The sequence below is a fragment of the Chinchilla lanigera genome, unplaced genomic scaffold, assembly GCF_000276665.1.
Source record: "Chinchilla lanigera isolate Chin_1 unplaced genomic scaffold, ChiLan1.0 scaffold00032, whole genome shotgun sequence".
Classification (NCBI taxonomy): domain Eukaryota; kingdom Metazoa; phylum Chordata; class Mammalia; order Rodentia; family Chinchillidae; genus Chinchilla; species Chinchilla lanigera.
Genome location: NW_004955433.1, coordinates 16,059,796 through 16,073,859, shown reverse-complemented (window position 1 = coordinate 16,073,859; position 14,064 = coordinate 16,059,796). Strand labels below are relative to the sequence as shown.

The 14,064-nt window shown below is 48.7% G+C and overlaps 1 pseudogene; it reads left to right on the top strand.

Annotated features, from left to right (window-relative positions):
* The first annotated feature begins 444 nt into the window (after positions 1 to 444).
* On the top strand, positions 445 to 2,859 carry LOC102012995 (annotated as a pseudogene).
* The last annotated feature ends 11,205 nt before the right edge of the window (positions 2,860 to 14,064 follow it).

Here is a 14,064-nt window from a genome sequence, read left to right as displayed (position 1 = left end):
AACATCTGAATTCTCTAGAAGCGATCTTTCCAGGTTGGTGAGGCCTGCCCAACTGGTGCTCCCACTGACAAATGTATTGTTCTATGGCTATGAAAGCTCACATGTCCGGCACTCAGGAAGCTGAAGCAGGAGGGTCGTTGCGAGTTCGAGGACAGCCTGGGCTACAAAGTGAGCTCAAGGCCAGCCTGAACGGCATAACAAGACCCTGTCTCAAAAAGACAGAAAAAAAAGAAAGCTCGTGTAAAAAAAAAGTGCATCCGTGTGCACTGGTGGCAGCTGTGGTTCCTACAGGCAGGACCTGCAGGCACACTGAGACCTTACGGTGCAGTGTGGGACTGGAGCGAGTGAGCAGTCCCTGCCTTTCTCCAGGCCTGGCTCGCGTTCCAGCCTGCTGGGTGGTCTGGTGAGCTCTGAGCAGTTCTGGGCCGGGGGTTGTCCTGGCTGATGCAAGGCGAGGAGCTGGATGAGCTGCACCCCCAGGACACCAACTCAGATGGGCTGCAGCATAGAGACAGCACATGTGAGGTCAGATGCACCCACGAGGACAAGCAGCTAAGTGGCTGGGTGAAGCAGTTCGGACAGCAGCCCTGCAAGTTTCGGGCCAGCCACTTTCCTGACCCTGTGGACCATCCATGTCAGCATCGGTGGCTGAAGGTTTTGAATAAATCTTATCAAGGGTTTGTGGGCCAAAACGGAAGCCCAGAAGGTCCCTGAGTTGGTAGTGAAGTATAGCAGGAAGCAGTGGACTTTAATTATCAAGTGTCTGAAGGGAAAGCAGCCGGGCATGGTAGTACACGCCTGTAATCCCAGGACTTGGGAGGCTGAGATAGGAGGATTGCCATGAGTTTGAGGACAGCCTGGGCTACAGAGTGAGCTCAAGGCCAGCCTGCACCACATAGCCAAACCTTATCTCTAAATAAATAAATAAATAAATAAATAGCATAACCATCTGGTTGAACTCTGAGATGAAGTCCTGCTGAACTTAGGAGGAAGGCCATGTCATTTGTTGGGTTTTTTTTTGTTTGTTTGTTTGTTCATTTGTTGTATTTATTTATAAATGCTGGGCTTGTAGGTATGCACCACTATGCCTGGCTCAGGACTGTATCATTCTGGAAGCCCAAAAATTGCTGGGCAACCTCTGAGCCAAGATCACCGAGATGCTCTTGGGGAGGGCAGAGAACACACGATGCTGTGAAAGAGCCCTGGACCTCCACCATCAAAAGTGGACGCAGGAGGCTTCCCATAGGCTGCAAGCCTGCTTTAAGTGCTGCTGGAGCTCAAGGACCAAGACAGCCCTCAGGGTGCCCAGCTGATAGAGGGCAGGGAAGTCTTACGATCAGCTGGCCCTAGAGCTGCCTGCCTGAAGGGAGAGGAGGGCACCGAGGAGGAAGCCTCAGCAGCCACTATTCCAAAGACAGGAGCCCGTCCCTGTGGAGCTGGGCGCAGTGCACACACAAGAGCCCTGGGAGGACCTGCTCAACCAGGAAGACCAGGAAGGCTATGCTCTGCCAGGAAAGAGCCTGCCCTACATACAAGTAGGTGGTGGAGGTGGCACATGTCTTCATGCTTGCTGTGGGCTGCAGCTTCTCTGAAGCCCTGGACTTGCCAGGCATGGTGGCACACACCTGTAACCCCAGCACTGAGGAGGCTGAGGCAGGAGGATTCCTGTAAGTTCAAGGCCAATTTGAGCCACAGAGAAAAACTCTGTCTCAAAACAAAAAACAAAAACAAATCAAGACAAAGCCCTGGACTTGATCAAGTCAGACCCCGGATGTTTGGTGTGACCTGAGTAAATTCGTTCTCCTCCCGGAGCCTTCTGCAGAGCCAGGATCAAGAGCAGCCCTGTGCAGCCCCAAGCATGGCAGCAGCAGCAGCAGCAGGCACCGCTGCCCCGCCAGCCTGCCCACTGGGGCTGGTGTGTCTGAGGTCCACCTGGATGGCCACACCGGCTCAGACCCGAGCCTCAGCAGCAGCACACACTCGTCACCCCCAGGGCCTCCAGCACTGGGGCCAGGGGCTCAGGCACCGGCACACCGGCCTCCGTGCTCAAGCAGCAGCAGAAGCGGCGTGTGGCCACTGGACAGTGCCAGGCTGTCCTTCCCGGAATCCTGCAACAACCTCACATCCAAGAGCCTGCCTGTCAAGGCCCAGCCCCTCTCACTCTCCCAGTTTCTGAAATTCCAGAGTAAACAGGACATCCTGGAGCTTGAGTCCCTCGTTGATATGCATTCCAGTACACGGCCAAAACGTGGCGGTCACCACACCCATGCACCGAGATAAGCGGCCCTGCCCCAGAAGCACGGAGCATCTGCACCTCCAGACGGAATACGCCATGGACAGCACTCCTCCCACACCAACCCCATCAGGAACGCCCTGGAGATGTCCCTGACCTGGCCCCTGGGGAAGGACTTGAAGGAGTGCTGTGCTCCAGAGCTGGCGCTGAGCTCATCATCGGGAGGACGTGCGGGCCAAGAAGCAGACAAGGAAGCCTGGGCTGCGGCAGAGCCCTATCAACAAGGCCTGGAGGTCTCCGGCCTTGACATCTGGGGTGAGGACAGGAAGCTGGTGATGTCACACTGCCCAGATTTCTGCCCTTGCCAGGAAATGTGCCATCCAGCTCCTCCAGCCTCACCCTGCTGCATACCAAAGAGGAACACAGCCTGCTCAACCAGTGCTTCCTGCAGGCCAAACCTGAGAAAGTGGTAGCAACCCAGAAGCCCTGGAGCCACTTTCCAGCCCCTGCCCCTTTGAAGATGCCTGCAGGGTAACCTGGGACCGGCTCTTCATTCAGGAAAAGCCCAGCAGCTCCTGGGCTGCTTGAAGCCCAGCCACAGAGCTCAGACCCTCACCTTGCCCTGAGGGCCTTAGGGGGCATGTGCCACTCTCATGGTGACAAGAGCTGCAGGGGGTGGCCGGAGTCACACCCAGGTGATCATCCACAGGGAGCCTTCTGCCACCAGCCCCTCCTCAAACTGCTCGGGGATGCAGGATGGCTGTGCGCATCCTGTCACCAAGGCGGCTCTGGGAGGCTCCTGGCGCTAACTAAACAGAGGCCCGTTCCTACACCTGCCTGTTTCCTCACAGTCACACAGGGGGCCTCACGGCTTTCCCCAAGCTCCAGGCAGAGCTGGCCTCATCTCAGACCCCTGCTTAGGGCAGGAGACATGGTTGGGGTGCTCCTTTCCTCAACACCTATTGGAATAGTTGTTGAAAGAATAAATTCTCCCTCTTGTTATAAAACAAAGCAAAACATAATAAAACATTTATATGACCTCTTCCATAGGCAAACTTATCACTCAGGGTTTCTTGACTGTGTTTCCCCAGTGGTGATCACTTATTTGGGGCTCAGATCAAACTGATTTCTTATTCCCATTTTGTTTTGTTTTGTTTCATTTTGTTTTTTGAGACAGCGTCTTCCTATGTAGTTCAGGGCACCCTTGAACTCAGCATGTAGCCTAGGCCAACCTTGAACTCACAGCAATCCTCCAACCTCAGCTTCCCACTTGCTGGGATTACACACATGTGCCACCATATTTGGCTTCTTATTTATTTATTTATTTATTTATTTGTCTTTTTGAGACAGTGTCTCACTATGTAGTTCAGGCTGGCCTTGAGCTCACTTTGTAGCGCAGGCTGGCCTCGAACTCACAGAGACCCTCTTGTCTCAGCCTCCCAAATGCTGGGATTACACACATGTGCCACCATATCTGGCTTCTTATTTCTTTTATTATTTATTTAGTTAGTTAGTTAGTTTTTTGTCTTTTTGAGACAGGGTCTCACTATGCAGTTCAGGCTGGCCTTGAGCTCACTTCGTAGCTCAGGCTGGCCTCGAACTCACAGAGACCCTCCTGCCTCAGCCTCCCAAGTGCTGGGATTAAGGGGGTGTGCCACCATTCCCAGCTCTTATTTCCTTTAAAGCAGAGTTAGGCAGGTGTGCTCTCACACGCCTTTAATGCCAGCACTCTGGGAGGTGGAGGCAAGAGGATCACAACCCTGGGAAATTCAGTGACTTAGTGAGAGACTCTGTCTCAAAATAAAAAATAGCTGGGCATGGTGGTGCACACCTGTCATCCCAGCACCCAGGAGGCTGAGGCAGGAAAATTGCCTAGAGTTCAAGGCCAGCCTGGGCTCATAGTGAGTTCAAGGCCAACCTGAACTACACAGCAAGACCCTGTCTCAAAAAATAAATAATTCTGAAATGTGTTCAAAATCCTTTCTTCTTGAGGAAAGACCATTTTAGAAATATACCTGAATCTTTGATGACGTATACCTTCATTCTTCTTCTCTTTCTCTTCCACTTTCCTTCCTCTCCTGCACAAGTTGATTTCAAGCACCACCATGTGTCACCCTGAGGCCAGAGAAGGTGCAGGTAGTGAGCAGGAATGGGTACTAAGGTGGGAGTATTCCTAACAAGTGCCTCTTAGACTCAACTCCTAGCTTGTTCATGAGGACTTGCTTCTTTTTTCCTAAAGGTTGAAAGCTCAGAAAGAAAAAAAATTCAAACTCACTGTGAATTCTTGGTAATTGAGTTGAAGTTAATCAGGATTTACTGGGGACAAGGCTTGGACACTAGGACAGCTGCTGAATGGACTTGAACACGGAGCGGGGTCAAGTAGGTCTGAATGTGAATCCTCGTCTTCACCATTTCCAGCACCGGCGTCTCACATAACTGACCTTTCTGGAACACTCCCTGTGCACTTGGCGCTGTGTCGAACACTTCCCAGGTATTACCTCGGCTGATTGCTGAGCTCTGAGCACTGCAGAAAAAATCCCAGCAAAAGCACATACCCTCCCTGACTCTGAATTTCTACATCTGCAAAGTAGGAACAAAAGCAGGCATCTGACAGGTTGGTTGGGTGGATTAAGTGCTGAAAATCCCTCAGCACTGGGCCGGGCCGAGGGTGTGTACCCAGCAGGCGTGGCTCCGAGGATGTGTCACCTTACCAAGTGCAGCCTGGTTAGATGCTCTGCCAGGGAATCAGGGTCTTTCCTTCCACCTTTTCTTCTTTTTAAAAAATGTTATGACTTGAACCCAGGACCTTGTGAATTCTATGCAAGTGCTCTACAACTGAGCTCTACCCACAGGTCCCAAGTTTTCTTTTCCTCTTTTCCTCCTCCTAGTCTTCCTCCTCCTCTTCTTCCTCTTCCTCCTCTTCTTCTTCCTCCTCCTCCTCCTTTTTCTTTCTTTTTTGGTGCTGGGGTTAAACTAAAGCCTTATACATGCTAGGCAAGCACTCTATCCCTGAGCTACATCCCCCAACCTCTCCACACCTTTCTCATTTTTTAAAAAATTAATTTTTTTTTTTTTTGTCTTTTTGAGACAGGGTCTAGTTATGCAGTTCAGGCTGGTCTTGAGCTCACTTTGTAGCCCAGGATGGTCTCAAACTCAAAATGATCCTCCTGTCTCAGCCTCCTGAGGGCTGGGATTACAGGCATGTGCCACCAGGCCCAACCCCTTTTTCATTTTAAAAGGAAGATATGCTGTGGTCTGGCTGGGCCTTGCTGCTCTATTGAATCCCAAGCAGCACTGCTTCCACCCTCTGAGGATCCTTCCTATCAGTGTTTAAACCCAACTTCACCCAGTTTAGTTAAGGCGACAGAACTCAAGCCAGGCATGGTGGTGCACACCTGTAATCCCAGCACTTAGGAGGCTGAGGCAGTAGTATCGTTGCAAGTTCAAGGCCAGCCTGGGCTACAAAATGAGCTCATTTGGCCAGCCTGAACTGCACAGTGAGACTCTGTCTCAAAAAGACCAAAAAAAAAAAAAAAGAGGATAGAACTTTTCTGAGACACAGCCCTCTTTCTCTTTACTGCTTCTTTGCCTTTAGCAGGATATAGCTGGTAGGGATTGAACCACTCTGTTAGTCTGAGCAGCTACTCACATGTCTCTTTCCCTCTCTGGGCCTCAGGTACCTTTACCACAGGAGGGTTGCAGCAGGTGATTGCTGTAGTCCATGGCTCCAGCTGGAGTTCACCACACATGATCCTGTGGTCAACTCTGCCCCCTACCCCATCACCTATGGCTGGCAGAGCTGAAAACGGGCCAGGGCAGCTATAAGAACTGTGGCAGCAGGAGTTCTCAGTGATGATCTCAGGACAATAAGGGAAGCCAGCTGCTCCTGCCAACACAGCAGACACCATCTTCCAAGCAGGCAGGCAGCTTTCTGGCCACCTGACTGGCTATATAATTTGCTGGGCCCTTATTCAAAAGTTAAGAATTTCAAAAACATTAAACCAAGAGCAGGGACCTTGTCAACACAGGTCACATGCCTGTGAAGCTGACCCTGCCTAGCCACCCTGGAACACAATACCAGGAGATCACTTTGTCTTGATCCCATGAGCCTGCAGGGTCCCAGGGCATCCTCTGGTGCTTCATCAGAATGACTGTCCTAGCTGTAGCTTTACAGAGGGAATTCTGGCTGAGAATAGGTCCTGCTAAATAAGGCTGGGCTTCCTAGGAGAACTGCTGTGTGGGACAAGAGGGATTAAGCCATTTAGCCTCTTCTTGACGACACATGCTGCAGTTATGGTGAGGGCCGTTGAGGAGCTCTGACTGATGCAAGGCCAGGTGGTGAGGGCTGGGAGCAAGGCAGACTCAGGCCTTTAGAGCCAGAGACTCTGGAAGGGCATTAGGAGAGCAAGTGCAGAGGGAAAAGCACTGGGTGGACATAGATTCAAGAGACCTGGGCCCGAGTTGATGTCACCTTAGCCAGTCAGTCACTGCCCCTCTCCGAGTCTCAGTGTTTCTAATGATCATTGCTTCATGGACCACTTAGGATCAGGTGAGTACAGACCCACAGAAAGGAAACAAACCTGTGCATTCCTAACATCAGCAGAGTCAGTTCACATGCTTATACAGAGATTATACAAGTCCCACTCCAGTGTCTCCCAGCTGTGGGAGCCACAGATAGTCACTTAACCTCTGCAGGCTTTAGTTTCCTCATCTGTAAGATGAATAAAAATAACATTAGTGTTGTGAGGATTCAGATAGCATAATGTGTGCCCTGGAAACATACTGATGAGTTTAAATTTGGGCTCTGCCATATACCAAATAATATGTGACCATAGGTACATAAACATGTCTGAGCTTCAATTTTCTCATGTGGGAGGTAGGAATGATAATGATAGAAATTACTTGAAAGCTTGCTGTGAGGTGGGCACAGTGGCACACACTTGTAATCAAAGCAGTCTTGAAGGCTGAAGCAGGAGGATCACAAGATGGAGGTCAACTTTGGAACTTGGCAAGATCCTATCTTAAAATAAAAATGAGAAAAGGATTGGGCATGATGACTCATACATATAATCTCAGCACTCTGAGAGGCTGAGGATTACAAGTTCCAGCCCAGCGTGGGTAACTTACCAATTCAGTGAGACCCTGTCTCAAAATAAAAATTAATCTGAGCATGTAATCCCAGCACCTGGGAGGCTGAGACAGGAAGATTGCCATGAGTTTGAGGCCAGCCTGAGCAACATAGTAAGTTCAAGAACAGCCTGGGCTACATAGCAAGACTCTGTCTTGGGTGGGGGATATAGCTCAGTGGCACAAGTGCCTACCTAGCAAGTGCAAGGTCCTGAATTCGATTCCTGGTACCAGAAAAAAAAAACAAGCAATACTCTGTCTCAAAAAATAAATAAATAAAATGTTTTAAAGCTGGTGATGTAGCCCAGTGCAAAGGTAATCAGTTCAATTCTCAGCACCAGAGCAAACAAGCAAATAAACAGAAAACCAGAATGCTGATAGAAATGTGGACAGTTGCTGGATGTGGTATTGCATATGAGGCAGGAGAATCGCCGTGGGTTCAAGACCAGGCTGAACTACATAAGGAGACACTCTCTCAAAAAAATATGTGGACAGTAAAGGCCAGGCTCAGGCGGTTTCAGTTGGAAACAAGGATTACATTGGCAATTGGACTAGAGGCTATGTGTATTACACTGTGGCAGAAAATTTGTCTACATTTGCCCACATCCTGAGACTTTATGGGAGGCTGAATTTAGGAGTAGTAGAATACTTATTTTGGTGGAGGAAATTTCAAGATAGGCCATCATTCAAGCTGTGGCATGGACACTACTGGCTACTTTTAGCCAATTTATAGTGAGAACTGAGGGCAAAATGCAGAGCAGAAAATTTTGAAAACCTTAAATTTTGGTCCAGAAGGAATCATGTGTAAAGTTGGGGCTGAATCAGGTACGGTGGCACACACCTGTAATCCTAGTACTCAGGGCAGTGGCAGGAGGATTGCTGCAAGTTTGTAGCCAGCCTGAATTGCTTAGCAAAACCTCTTTTGAGAAAAAGAGAAAAAAAGATAGAAGGAAAGAAAGAAAGAAAGAGAGAGATAAAGAGAGAGAGAGAAAGTTTGGGCCAAAGGAAATGTGATCACTGAAGAGATTAACACCATTAAAAAGAAATTTTCTTTTTTTTTTTTTTTTTTGGTACTTCGAATCAAACTCAGGGCCTTGCACTTACCAGGCAGGCGCTTGTGCCACTGAGCTATATCCCCAGGAACACCGTTAAAAAGAAAACAGTGTGGTGGTGTGTGCCTGTAATCCTAGCACTTGGGAGGCTGAGGCAGGAGGACTGTTGTGCGTTCAAGGCCAGCCTGGACTGCACAGTGAGTTTGAGGTCAGCCTGAACTACAAAGTGAGACTTTGCTCAAAAATGAAGAAATAAATGAAACAGGAAGTTTGTACAGGGATGAGAAGATGCCAAGGAGAAAAAGGAGGAGGAGGAGACAAAAGACAAGGAGGAAAACAGATGCTTTGAAGACATCTGCAAGACCTCATCCATCACAGGCTTAAGGGTGCAAAGTATAAACGTTTCATTTGTTAGGACAGTCCCTAGAATGCCTGCTCAAGAACAGCCTCCTAAGGAATTGGTTCCCTTAGATTCATTTCATTGTGCTCAACAATCCAGGCATTCAGGTATCGCTGTAACCATGGCGCAAGGAGGCATGGCTACTGCTCCCTCTGAGAGCAGACCTTGACATCATCTGCATGCTGCTGGTTTTTCCAGCATGCAGAGTGCAAGAGTTGTGGGGTCAGAGAGCCTTCCTCCCAGATTTGAAAGAAAGGCCTAGAAGTCCAGGCAAGGAGCCCCTGAACAGGCAGTGCAAGAAGCTGTGGGAATGAAGCCAAAGGTTCAGTGCAGACACCAGGAAATCAGAGATACCAGGAACGTGAAATGTTTGCTAACCCAAGCTGCAAGCAGTGAGTGGATTGAACCCAACTAAGAGGCCATATGAGCTTCAAATGGCAAGGCCTTAGGGGTGGGGCTGCCCAAACTCTCTGAAACTCACAACTCACAGTGTGTAACCTGGATGCCAGATATGGAGCTACAGGAATTAATATTTGCCTTGTTGGATTTTGGTCTTGCTTTGCTCCAGTTGTTTTCTATGTTCCTATTCTTCCCGTTTGAAATAGAATATTTGTCCTGTACCACTGTACCTTGGGGCTATGTAACTTGTTTTTTATTTTTACAGAAGTTCACAGCTAAGAGTTTGAGTCTCAGAAGAGACTTGGACTTGAACTTTTTTTGTGTTGTTTTGTTTTGTTCTCACCATGTAGTTCAGGCCTTGAACTCATTATGTAGTCCAGGCTGGCCCCAAACTTGTGGTGATCCTTCTGCTTCAGCCTCCCAAACACTGGGACTACAGGTATGCATCATCATCCCTGGTTTAGACTTGGATTTTTGAAAGATATTGGAACTGTTGAGACTTCAGGGAAGGATAATTGAATATCCAGTTGTACACAGGATAGCTGTATTGTGTTAGAGGGAATTATAAACTTATTATTGTGTTATTGTCTTATTTAGAGATTACATAAGCTTTTATACTTTAAAGAAATGTGTTTGGGTTTAAAGTTGACAGGAGGTGGCATGTGGTGGTTAGGGTAGAACATCAACTTGATTTGCCTTGGGATCCACCCAGGTGGTGGGTAGAGCACAGTTCTGGGAGTATCTTGGGTATCTGGGTCATGAAAGTGTGGCCTTGGGGGTCTATGTGTGGTTCCTCACTGCTTCTGCTCTTGTGCTGATCCCCTGTTCTTCTGGCCACCATGAACTAAGCAGATTTGCTCTGCCACACCATTCTGCCATAAAGTTCCTGCCTTGCAGCCAACTGGCCATGAACTGGATCCCCTGAAACCATGAACCAATTTAAACTTTATCTCCTTTAAATTACGGGTGATGGATATTTTGTCCAGCAATAGGAAAGTTGACTAATATATTCCACAGTGTTCCTCTCCTGACAGCCTAAGAAAGAACAGGACTGGTAAGAAACAGTTGAGAAAAAGTTGTTCAAGAGGAATTTTTTTTTTTTTTTTTTTAAATTTTGAAGTGCTAAGGATCAAACTAAGGCTAGCAGGCAAATGCTGTAGCATTAGCAATATCCCCATCTTTAAAGAAGCAAATGCACAGAAATAACTAGAATATAGACAATGTTTGCTGTCATTATAATCATTCCTGGAGCTGTCACAGAGATTAGATGGTGGAGGAGGAGACACTCTATATAATCTGCATGTGAGTTGGGGCTGACTGCAGCTACTTCCTGTGTGACCTTGGCCATGGCACTTACCTTCCCAGAATCTGAGGTTCCCCATATGTGAAAACAAAGAGCCAGAAAAAATGCACTCTGGACCTTTTCTTTTTCTCCTCTTCTAGTCATGCTTTGTTTTGAGGGTTGTTTGTTTGTTTGTTTTTGAGATGAGGTCTTGCTATTTAGTTCAGGCTGGATTTGAACTCACTGTGCAGCCCAGGCTGGCCTCAAACTTACAGCAATCCGCCTGCCTCAGACTCCCAAATGCTGGGATTACAGGAGTGCACCACCATGCCCAGCCTAGCTTTCATTTTCTAATGTGACATTGGATACATTCATTTCCCAGTACTTTACTGTGTGGGAGTTACACGCTACCCTTGGTGTAAGTCGGTGAAGGAGGCTGCCCTGGAGTCTAGCAGCCGGGATCGTACAGTCTAGTCCAGGAGCAGGACTAGTAGCACTTGTATCAGGACCACAAGTGTGATCAGTGTGACAAAAGCAGAGTTCTGAGCAGGGAGATGTGCATGACCTGGGGCTTCAGGGAGGAAAAGCCAGTGAGTAGGGAAGACAGGGCTGCCCCTAGGAAGAGAGGACATGGGGACGGTGAAAGCTCATGCTTGAGAGGCTGGGCATCGTGTTTACGAGGCAGAGTTGGGCGAGCTTGGGCTGCAAGCTCTGCAGGGCCCAAGTATGGAGGGACTTATACCCCCAGCAGGGTTATGAGGCATGTCTGACACCGTGGTCCACGCCTGTAACTCCAGCGCTCTGAGTGGCTGAAGGAAGAAGATTGCAAGTTTGCACCCAGCCTGGGCAATTTTTCAATTTAGGGAGACCTTGTCTTAAAAATAAAAAAATAAAAAGGGGGCTGGGGATGTTGCTCACTGTAAAGGCCTGGGGTTCAATCCATCCCCAGTACCAAACATACACACACACACACACACACACACACACGCACACACACAATATTCATGGAAAGCTCTCAAAGGATGCCATGACCAGCTCTGACATGGAAATAGATCTCCATTCGGCTACAGCTGGAGCAAGAAAGGAGCTGGGGGAGAGCACTGCAAAATGCAAATGAGTTCACATCCGTCTTGCCCCTTGCTTGGGCCAGGGGCCGCTATCTGGATCCTCTTCCCTCTCTGCTCAAGGGGCTGCTGGCAACTATCAAGCTCCGCCAAGCATCTTCAAAAAGTACTTTACTTTTGCCAGCTGAGACTTCTGTCTTTGGAGAGAGCTACAGGGGTCTACGTGGGGCACAATGGGAGAGCACCTTCACTGTGAGCTTTAGGTCCCAACTCGCCAAGTGCATGGAAATCCTTATCCCTTGCTTCAGGGCTTCTTCCGCTCTACAAGTAATTCGTCAAGTACCCAGTCAGTGCCAGTCATTGGGAATATAGTGATGACTAAGGCAGACTCAGCCTCTGGCTTCTAGGGCCAAGGGGGAGGGAAGATGGACAATAAACGTGAGCATACATACGCACTGTGGAGCTGGGGATGGAACCCAGGGCCTTATACGCGTGAGGCAAGTGTTCTGCCACCAAGCCACAGCAGCAGCCCAAGCGCATATAGAAATACGGCTGTTTCAGAGAGTGCCAAGGGCTGTGACGGGCTGCTTCACCCAGCACGGCTAGGAAGCCTCTGTGAGAAGGCAGCAGGTAAACTGGGTGGTGAGAAGCAGCTGAGAGAAGAGCAGAGCCGAGCCACCCGGGCCAAGAGGAAAATAAGCGCAAGCGTGAGGCAGAATAAGTCCAGTGCTGGGTACTGATGGCAGGAAAGCGGCCATGATGGCTGGTGTAGAGTAAGTGGACGGGATGTGGCAGTGTGAGAGAAGAGAGGGTAGGAACCAGATCACAGGGCCTTGGGAGCCACAGTAGAGACTCAGGAGGGTTTTAGCAGAAGCACCGATTATAGAGGAGCAGGGTAAAGTACTAAGAGGGAGGCCAGTTACAGTCTATTGTGGAGGCCCAGGCAAAGATGACAAAGCCACACGAGCTTTGACCTGGGTGTGGTGACACCCTGTCATTCCAGCTACTCAGGAGCCTGACGTGGGCGAATTACTGGAGCCCAGGAGTTTGAGGCCAGCCTAGGCAACATGGCAAGACCGCATCTCAACAATAAAATAAAGGTGGACTAGAATGAGAACATTAGAGACAGAGATAGATGGAAGGATTGAAGGTATATATGGAGGACAGTGACTGACCTCTGACCTTGGTCCTTAGTCCCCCTTCCCAAACTCTTCACCTGTGGATGAAGCTAAGCACAGGCAAGTGACTAAGAGCTTAAGTCTGGACAGCACAGCAATGGGTTTGATTCCTGACTCTGTCTTCGACTGTGTGGTTTTAAGCAAGGCCTTTAGCCACTCCATGCCTTAGTTTTCTCATCTGTAAAATGGAAACACACACAATAACATTCCTTCCTGGTGAATAAAGGATGCAAAGGACTCCAAACAGGTACCAGTACACAGTGAGGCTCATTCAAAGTTGGTAATTACTTGTTTTCTTTTTGTCATTCTTTTTTTTTTTTTGTCTTTTTGAAACAGGGTCTCGGGGCTGGGGGTTTAGCTCAGCGGCAAAGTGCCTGCCTGGCAAGCGCAAGGTCGTGAGTTCGGTTCCCGGTACCAGAGAAAAACCAAAAACCAAAAAAAAAAAAAAAAGAAAGAAACAGGGTCTCGCTATGCAGTTCAGGCTGGCCTTGAGCTCACTGTGTAGCCCAGGACGGTCTCGAACTAGCAAGGATCCTCCTGCCTCAGCCTCCTGAGTGCTGGGATTACAGGCATGCGCCACCACACCTGGCTTTTGTCATTCTTTTTTAAAGAAATTTTAAAAAGCCCTTTGTATCAGTAGGTACATGTTTGCATACATAATGATTACATTCACCCTGGGGAGCTGGTGCACCGACAGGACAGCTCTTTGTTCCTTTTCCTTCCCTCGCTCCCTCCCTCTGCCAAGACTGTTATCACTACCATCAGGTAGGGGCATTCATCTGTTTCTTCTGGTTTTAAGGTTTGGAGTCCAGAACAAGTACCAGGTAACGGTAACGCTCTTAGAGTTTGGTTACTATCACGGCCTTGTGTCCTCCTCGATCTGATCTTTGACTCCTTACGGCACACCTCCCTCTAAGGCAGGTGGCTTTCTGCCATCCTGAGGCCAGAGCCATGTAAAGAACACGCTTGTGGTTCCAGCACTCTGAGAGGCTCCAGGAAGATCTCAAGTTCAAATTCAGCCTGGGGCAACTTGGTAACTTAGTGTTAATAAATAAACTTGAAATGTGGTGCGTGCCTGTAACCCCAGCACTTGGGAGGCTGAGGCAGGAGGATTGCCTCGAGTTCGAGGCCAGCATGGGCTACATAATGAGTTCAAGGGCAGCAACCTGGACTATATAGCAAGACCATGTCTCAAAGAACTTAAAAATTTTAAAACAATTGAATAAAATAACAATTTTAAAATGGTCTGGGAAGCTGGGCATGGTGGCACACGCCTGTAATTCCAGCCCTCCGGAGGCTGAGGTGCGAGGATTGTTTCGAGTTTGAGAC